At 32.4% G+C, this 9,145-nt stretch overlaps 1 long non-coding RNA gene across 1 annotated transcript; it reads left to right on the top strand.

The window, feature by feature from the left end:
• The first annotated feature begins 1,667 nt into the window (after window positions 1-1,667).
• On the top strand, window positions 1,668-3,784 carry LOC107027386. The gene is made up of 2 exons (XR_003579913.1): window positions 1,668-1,866; window positions 2,915-3,784. It is a non-coding gene; the product is annotated as an uncharacterized LOC107027386 (long non-coding RNA).
• The last annotated feature ends 5,361 nt before the right edge of the window (window positions 3,785-9,145 follow it).

The raw sequence follows: 9,145 nt of genomic DNA, 5'->3' as shown, positions 1-9,145 counted from the left end.
TATATATATATATATATTCTCAAAATCGAATGTATCATCTCATAACCATCTAAACAAGAGTATAACAATTAAGCATGGCCCATAAAATCAATACAATAAAAGTCACATATAGGCTATAAAATCTTTAATACTCAAATAAAAGGAAATGAACATATTATCTTTAAGACTATTCAATATCCGATGCTAGAAAATGACATTGTCCTCGAAGTGATGAGGACCTACCTAAGTTGGAGAATGAGAATCCAAGTCTTCCTTCAAAAGTTGTCACAATCCCTTCAACGATCCGAACCTAAAATATTGAGGAAAAGGTAGAAAATGGGTTTAACACATCTTTTGTACTAAATATAGGATCATATGCACACACAACATAAAATCATGCAAAAAAGGGACCTTTCATTAAAATATGCAATTTACTTTGAAAAGCCTTGCGCATATTCAAGAACCAATACAAGTCAATAATATATATTCATCAAGTCAAGACCATGTACATCACAAGACAAGCAATACTAAATCTAGTCAAGTCAACATAATTGAGCACACAGTCAAGACAAGTCTATCATCAAGTTATAACATTAACAAACATGTATATGAGTTCATAACAACCTAACCAAAGCAAGACCATTACTGATGAACCCTCATTAAGTCCACTAGTGCAATGACTAAGTAAAGCCCCATCACTACAAGAAACTTGACTTTTAACGACAATTTCTTAGCGAAGGATAATGAATGTGGTCGCTATTGTTGTAGTTTTAGCGCCCGAATTTTTTTTCCAGTCTTTATACGTGTAATATTAAGTTTACAGTAAAAAAAGACAAATAACCCGTCGTTAAGAATATAACTTTGTGTGGTTAGTAAAAACTAAGAGTTAATACCTCAGATGGTCACTCAACTTTGCACTATTCTCTCAGAAAGTCACTCAACTTTCAATTTTCCCTCAAAAGTCACTCAACTATGCACTCTTCTCTCAGAAAGTCACTCAACTTTCAATTTTCCCTCAAAAGTCACTCAACTATCTACTCTTTCCTCAGAAAGTCACTCAACTATCCACTCTTTCCTCAGAAAGTCACTCAATCTATTAAATTATTTTTAATTAAAATTTATTGATATTAATTATTTATATAACAAACCAAAAATTTTAAAAAATAAATTAAATCATTTAGTGATCCACCCACCTAACCCGACCCATTAAAAAATATGATATGACCCATTTTATTTTATCTTTAATCCTAAATTAATCCTAATTCAAGGTTAAAGAGAGGGATTAATTTAGGATTAAAGATAAAATAAAATGGGTCATATCATATTTTTTAATGGGTCGGGTTAGGTGGGTGGATCACTAAATGATTTAATTTATTTTTTAAAATTTTTGGTTTCTTATATAAATAATTAATATCAATAAATTTTAATTAAAAATAATTTAATAGATTGAGTGACTTTCTGAGGAAAGAGTGGATAGTTGAGTGACTTTCTGAAGAAAGAGTAGATAGTTGAGTGACTTTTGAGGGAAAATTGAAAGTTGAGTGACTTTCTGAGAGAAGAGTGCATAGTTGAGTGACTTTTGAGGAAAAATTGAAAGTTGAGTGACTTTCTGAGAGAATAGTGCAAAGTTGAGTTCTGAGGTATTAACTCTAAAAACTAACCTAAATAAAAAAGAACCAAAGTTTTTAACCTTGTTCTCTTAATCTTCGCTCACGTAAAAAACCACACTCCTCAAACACCACGATGCCTTCCTCTATGGTGGAGATTTGAACTCCCATTCTTCATTGCAATGACTTGCCTTCTCTGATGGCGATTTGAACTTGGACACCCACTCTACACATCTTGTGAATTTTTCTTGTCTTAGGGTTTGTTCTCCTTCTTATCAAGGTAAGTTATTGATCATTTTTTCTTGGAGCTGTAACTTTTATCATTGTAGATTTTTCTTTGAAAATCAAATTAGGAACATACAATTTGGAAATTTTCAGTTATTGAAGGAAAAATGTATCCATTTTCCTTTTATTTTTAAGGTATAATGCTAAATTTTATGAATGTGGTAAATACACGACCCTTTGCCTAACGTGACTCTTATTTTTTTCTCTTCTCTGTTTTTAGTGTTTTTCATCCATTTTCTATTTTTTTGTTTATATTTTCTTTTGGATATGCGATTCATTACTATTTTTTGGTTAAAGTTTGACTTTTTTTTTTTTAAACAATTTTAAGCTCTTTAGGTAGTTTTATGATATTTGGATATTTTTTTTGAAAATAGTTGGATGTCTTTTGTTGTGGAATGAAATAGTTTATCATTTGTCCTACTGTTCATGTTATTTATTATGTGAATTTTAGGCCAATTTGGCTTCTGTGTGATTGTTATATTGTACAAATTGTAGAATTTGGTATGCTGAATATCTTCTATAAAATACAGATGCATTCATGCTTAATAAGGATATGTTTGACATATAATGTTTTTGCTTTTCAACTCTATAAGTATTAGATTTTGATAAAGTTATATGAGTGACCTATTTTAGTGTATCTGATTGATTATAGATTGAAAGAATTGTTAGAATCACTTGTAAAACATTGAGATGTCGTTGCTGAAATGTCATACATATAGATGATTGTGAAATTATATGCTTACTGATCATAGTTCTTGCTCCCTAGCTTATTAAAATATTAAGTTGTTTATTGAACATTAAATCTTCTAATTAAGTGTCATTTTATATCTTGTGATAACACTTCTTCTCATATTATATGTATTTGATCCCAAGTGATGTTAGTGGTAAAAACTATTTTTTAAGAACAATTGAATTTTACATTCAAAAAGCACCTTGAAAATCTGGTTTTGGAGTTTCATTATCATTATAACTTGACATGCCATGGCCGGTCGATATTGATCACACGAATCTAACGACAAAATATTGATTGCTTGCTGTTATAGGACCCTTTAAAGTTGCAAATAAAATGAAAAAAGTAATACAGATCAAACCAAGTCTCTGCCTTCATGAACTCTTTGAAGATCAGACAATCAACTTAACTCATGAAAAACTTGGCGTAATCTCAGATTTGTCTATTTAAATTAGCTTGGCAGCAGGTATTACTCGCTTCTAGCATTGGTACCGATAGTTGCATTTGCATTTCCTGCATTAGGATTCTCTGCACTCGGAGGTTGTTTCTCACCTTGTTGAGGGGATTGACATGATGGTATATCAGGAGTCGCTCGCTTAGTCTTTGTTATTATAGGCCTACAGACCCTATCGAATGCCTCTGGCTTCCTTCAAACATCAACTGACAAATGAACAGGGTTGCCATATTTCTGAAGAGCATCCTGATGCTGACACTAGGTATCAGATTTTCTTTGAGAAAAAAATCGTAAGGTGATGATTTTTCGAAGTCCATTCATGCACCTGGACCAGGCCCCTTCCATGATAATGAAATTGGGAAAGGGAACCTTTTATTGACCTATAATTCTTGCACTTTAAAGGTAAGACTGAGAATAGCGCATTGCAGTGCACATTCTTTGGCCAAACAGTCACTTGCATTCATGGTACGGTTCTGTTCCTTGCCGAAGAACATTGTCAAAATCCTCATAATTGTAGGCCACTCAACGACTTCAACTGCAGGAATTTCCTCAGTAGTAAGCCTAGCTTCAACAAGAGATTTCTCTGGAGACTCTCCAAGACAGGGATGCTGATTGTAACGACTAATTTAATCTTATAAAAGAAATATTTTTGACATGAAAATAAGATAATTTTAATTATTTGACAACACAATTTAGTGTTGAGTTACAAAGTTAACATACAACTAAGTAAAATAATAGTCCTTGTGCAACTTTTTGGGATAAAATAGGAGATGCAGTTAACTCTCATAACATGTTCAATAAGACTGTCTATAACTTCAGAAATCATGGATAATTTATTGTTATCAGGTGGCGTTGGACAGTGATACTGTGCAAGTTTATCATTAGCACTTATGGTTACTTAATGAGGATATGGTTATAGCTTTTAAAAATTGATCCTTTGGTCTTCTTAGTTCCACAATCAAACATATTTTATGCTATGAGTGCTTGATTTGTGAACTATAATTTTCATGGTTACTACTTATTTACCACAATACTCCTGGATTGGATAAGTATGTTAGTTTACCATACAGATCTTTAGACTTTAAGCTTTTATTATTTACCATCATGACATTTGATTTTATTGGTCATGCTAAACATAATAGGATAATGGATAAAAATATCATCTACAAGTTTGAAGGAACCAAATAAGAATTAGACCATTTGTCCTTTGGCTTCCTTAGCTTTCGCAGAAGCTTAGCAGTTGTTTTATGTGAGGTATACAATATAACAATCTCGGGATGAAATATAGAATTATTTTATCCTACGTTTGATTGGAGGTATTAGGTATTCTTTGGTTATTTATTCGACTATTTATACTACTGATAAGTTATCTCACATACATGGGGGAATAACAATAAGAGGATAACTAACTTCCAACCAAATGACCCTTAGTGTACACCTTAATGCAAACCCTATCATAAGGTTGGAACTATAATTTCTTGCGAATATGTTATCTTTATTTAATATATTTAAGATGTTATAATTGTTATATGATAACTAGTGTGATGGAAAGTTGTGTTCTTATTAAGTTCATTTACTCAAGATCAAGCATACTGTTGTTAGCATTTGAAGTGTCATGTGTGCAGTAGGTGCATTGGTTTTTTAAAAAATCAATTTGAAGTTTGAAATTGGTAGAAAGGTGTCTACTTTGTAATCTTCTACACAGAATTATAAAGTAAGTTTTCAAAAGGAAGAGGTAAATTGTATAATTTTTTTATAATGTGATGTACATGAAGTAGAGTGACTCTTCTTATCTTTCAAACTGAATATTGTCAAATTAAGATATTTGTTAGATCACCAGGTAGAAGTAGTTACAGTGATTACACCACTAACATGCTCCTTTCCTCTTTAATGAGTAGAGAATAATTACTTTAAAATACATGCTGCAAATTCATAATGATTTAATTTTAGAACGTGTATTTTTTTTTACTTTGCACATTAACAGTTTTTCTGCAGAGTTTCTCTTAGTCATATATTTGATGGTCAAAGATGACTGCACAATTCTTTTTATATCGGCAAGTAATGCATCCTGCAGTGTGCCACCTCTTTCAAACATGATCAACTGTATTTCCACACCTGTTGTCCAAATATTCAAAACTTCGTCTCCAGTTTTTACAGCTTGAGGGCCCAACAATCTTCTAGCTTGACATTACCAAAGAGCAACTAAATCACCACAAATAAATCTTTACATTCATGAAAATCCAAAATATTTTGAAGCAAGGCGTCATCTTTGGGACTCCATTGATTTCGTAAGCTTTTAGTGAATTCCTACCCCCCCCTCCTTTGACAATTCCTTTCTCAAGTTCTTTATTTTTAAATTATCTTTGTCTGCACATTGATCTGTGTTTTATGGTATTGTAGTAAACATTTATTATAATTTGTCATTAGTTCCCCCCTTGATTCTCATATCCACACCTAATATTTGAAATTGTTAAATTAAATTTAAGGGTGTGGCTAAATTTATGAAAATATCTCAAAAAGACATATCGTACTTATATACTCTAGTATTTATTTGTTTTAAAAAATAAAAGTAGGTAAGTATGTTATATGTTCAAAAGTGGAACAACTTAGCACTGTGGCGGTGCTAAGGCAGTAAATAAGTGAAAACCTTTTGTACGTAAATGAAAAGAAAGTTAGTTTCGTACGGTGGAAGTCCTATTTTGTAGAGTAACTATGAAATCTACCATGTTATTTTCGTCCTTTACATCTTGTATATTACATCAAAATTAAAAACTTATAGAAAATTGTATTTAAGTTGTTGTACAGTACTCATCTTCCGTTCAAAACATCACATTTTTGCCTTCTATAAAATCCAACATTTGCTGGCATAGACTGTGATGCAATACTTGGCACTCTATGTTTTTTTTCAAAATTTTTTGTACTTTATTAGCTTTCTTTCTAGTTAGTTTTGATTTCCACCTATCTTTTGGTTCTATGTTCTCTATCTTTTGAAATACTTCCATTATGTCTCAGATCTTTTTCTACTAAATTATATGGATGACTCCTGTAAATTTGTGTTTGGTTTATTTGTGGTTAATCTTGATTTTGTTGAAGAGAAGGAGATAAACATAGTAGAAAAAATGTATTAGAACTTTTCTTCTCAAGTTGACACAAATTTGTTATTTTGACAGATAAAATTTTTTATATTTGAAGCACCAGCCTTCATCTGATTAGAGTGAAGTCGAAGTATGAGCAACTGAAAATGAAAGAACTAGTTGAAGCACAAAGTCTTTTAGAACAAAGTCTATCACCAAGTGAATATGTTATGGGTTGTATCTATACTTAAGAAGGAGAGTAGAGTACAATGTATATGTGATTGATAAGGAGACTAGAGTGCATAAAAGACCTTGATATTCCTTAACCATGTGCCTACATGGGATGTGTCCTAGTACTACCCTTGGCAAGTAGAACACCCTCCAGCGGAGTAGGGTAGACTTCGAATTCCATGCCTAGCTAGTATGGTCTATGTCGGTTATTGCTTATTCTAATCACGTGGGATACATACTAGTGTTGGATAAGTACTATGAAGTTTAGGTAGTGGAATGAGACGCTATCTAGACATTGCACGATTAGGCTTTGAAGATGTTAGTGTGGGAGTGCGCTAGGTCTTCTTTAAAACCATTATGTGAATGTCCATAAGTAATGAATGTTTTCTAAATGACTTTAGTAAGGAAATTTTATTTAAAAAGTAGTTATCTAGAGTAGCTTTGAGGATTTCTTAGGTAGGCTTGAAAAGCGTGTATGGGCGGTCTCTTCATGTGTTACTTAGGTGAGTCTTAGAGTAACTATAGGAAGGGAGTTTAACAAATAAAGTGATAATGGTCTTATCTTAGGTAGTCTTAATGATCATTTAGCTGTTCTTAGAGAGGGTGTATGGGAGGTCTCTCTTCGTATCACTTAAGCGAGTCTTTGGATAACCTTTGGTGAAAGGGTTGCAAGTTAAGAGAGGTGACTGTGAAGTTGAACTTAGTTCACTATAACATTCTCCAATATTTGATAAAATGCATATCTTATATGTTTCTATGGTGTTTAATGTTGTTCTTATGCTTATACTATGATATTTTAATCAAAAAGACCATGTTTTATACAAAAGTCTGTTTGTCATGATTTATACATTGTGCCATACTTAGTAAAAGTGTTTGTACTAATTCCATACATTTTTTCTATCTCTAAAGGTATAGGTGGCGTTTGAGAGAAGTCTCAAAGTGGAAGCTTAGATTAGTGATCCATTCAAGTAAAGAGTTTGTATGTCATCACTAGATTCGAGGACGTCTTGATGTTTAGATTTCCTTATTGAAAGTATTATAATAGACTTAGCTATTTTCTATGTGATGAATTATGGTCCGTGTTCTAATTTATTCTATGTCTAAGATGACGACTTTGATACTTAGACTTCCATTATGTTTTTCTATAAAAGAGATATTTTGAAGTATTATTATTTCGTGTGAAAAGTTTTAATTCCGCACTACTTTTCATACATGTATGCAATGAACGAAGTCAAAGGGCTTGTACAAGACCTTCGAGAGGTCGAGTACACCGTGTTTTGATTCAAGAATGCCCTAACTTGTAGGGGGTACTCTTAGATCGTGACAGTAGAGTCCCATACCCCTACCTAGATAAGCTATACCCCTTAGGTCACCCCTAGTTAGAGTTCATTCATTACTTCATTTTACCTTTTTGGAACATCTTGCCTTAACTGACATATACCACATGAGATAATGTGGAATCCGGTATCATGGAACCTTACACCGAAAGAAGGCAAACTACTTGCTAAGGTAGTACCAAAACATTAACATAACTTCTATGTGGATTCACTTGCTAGTATTCCTATAGGAGCAACATAGTCCAAGAACTAGGACATGTAGTTGGGACCCTCTTTATGCTACATGCATTATAGTCTCCAATCTCATGAGTACTTTAGTGATCCTACCTTCCCTATGTGGGAAAGGACACTCCTTACTCTATTTCACTAGGTGCAAAGCTAGAGTCTCTTTTGAAATGCCTTTAATTCCTTTATTAATCATCATAACTTAATGTAGGTCATAGGCTATATCCTTTATATAATCATCATCATAGCTCAAATAAGAATTGCCTGTGTATAGTCCTTTCATTACAATTTATACATGTGAGGTTAGCATATTTACAAAGTCATATCATAATAAGGCCATTGATAAGTTATCAACATCATTATAACATTTACATCTTAGCCAAGAACTCACAAACTATAGTTCAAGAAATTCCAATTCAACATCATACTAACCTTATCAATCTTAGCATAAGGTATACCTAAATATAACTTCATAACTTAATCATTAGTAATCATAATTAAAGTAAGGAATTTAGATCACAAGACTTACCCGAATCTCCTTCACAAACCATCATCAAGGTCTTACCATCAACCATTCAATTCAACTGAATAATGGGTGTAGTATCATCACACAATAGTAACCAACATAATAATGAAGTTAATTGAATCACTACACAAGAATTTATCACTAGTTCATAGCCTAGGATTAGAGACTTAGGTCAAATTCATGATCTACTTCACAATCAATTACTCAAGAACTAGCATAATTGAATTACAATATATCACAATCTACTAATAACTTGGCATAATAACAACAAAAAATAGTAATACATTAACCAAGCCAATTATCAATACTTCATAATTTAATTCAAGATCACAACCTAGGGTTAAGGGGAAAAGGTCATGTTTCCACAAACTAGGTCAATCCATTAAGATGTAGTCCAAGTGATTCACAATACATGTTAATATACTCACAATAAACAAAAGTAATAATAAAAAAAATCAATTCACAAGATCAATTTCGTATTGGAAGTAAACCCACTTGAATTTCATACTTTTGAAATCAATTTGGAGGAACCCTTTGGGGAAAGAGATCCCAAAGGTGAAAGGAATCTCATACCTTAATAATTGATGAAGTTTGATGGAGAAAACTTGATCCTTTTCAGACCTATATACCTCCTTTGCTTGGTATTCTATGGAGTTTCTTTGGGAGAGAGAAAGAAGAGAGGAGGAGCAATTTGGTT

This window comes from Solanum pennellii, chromosome 8 (assembly GCF_001406875.1).
Source record: "Solanum pennellii chromosome 8, SPENNV200".
Taxonomy (NCBI): Eukaryota; Viridiplantae; Streptophyta; class Magnoliopsida; order Solanales; family Solanaceae; genus Solanum; species Solanum pennellii.
The sequence above is the reverse complement of the archived record's forward strand: the minus strand, read 5'-3'. Positions and strand labels throughout refer to the sequence as shown.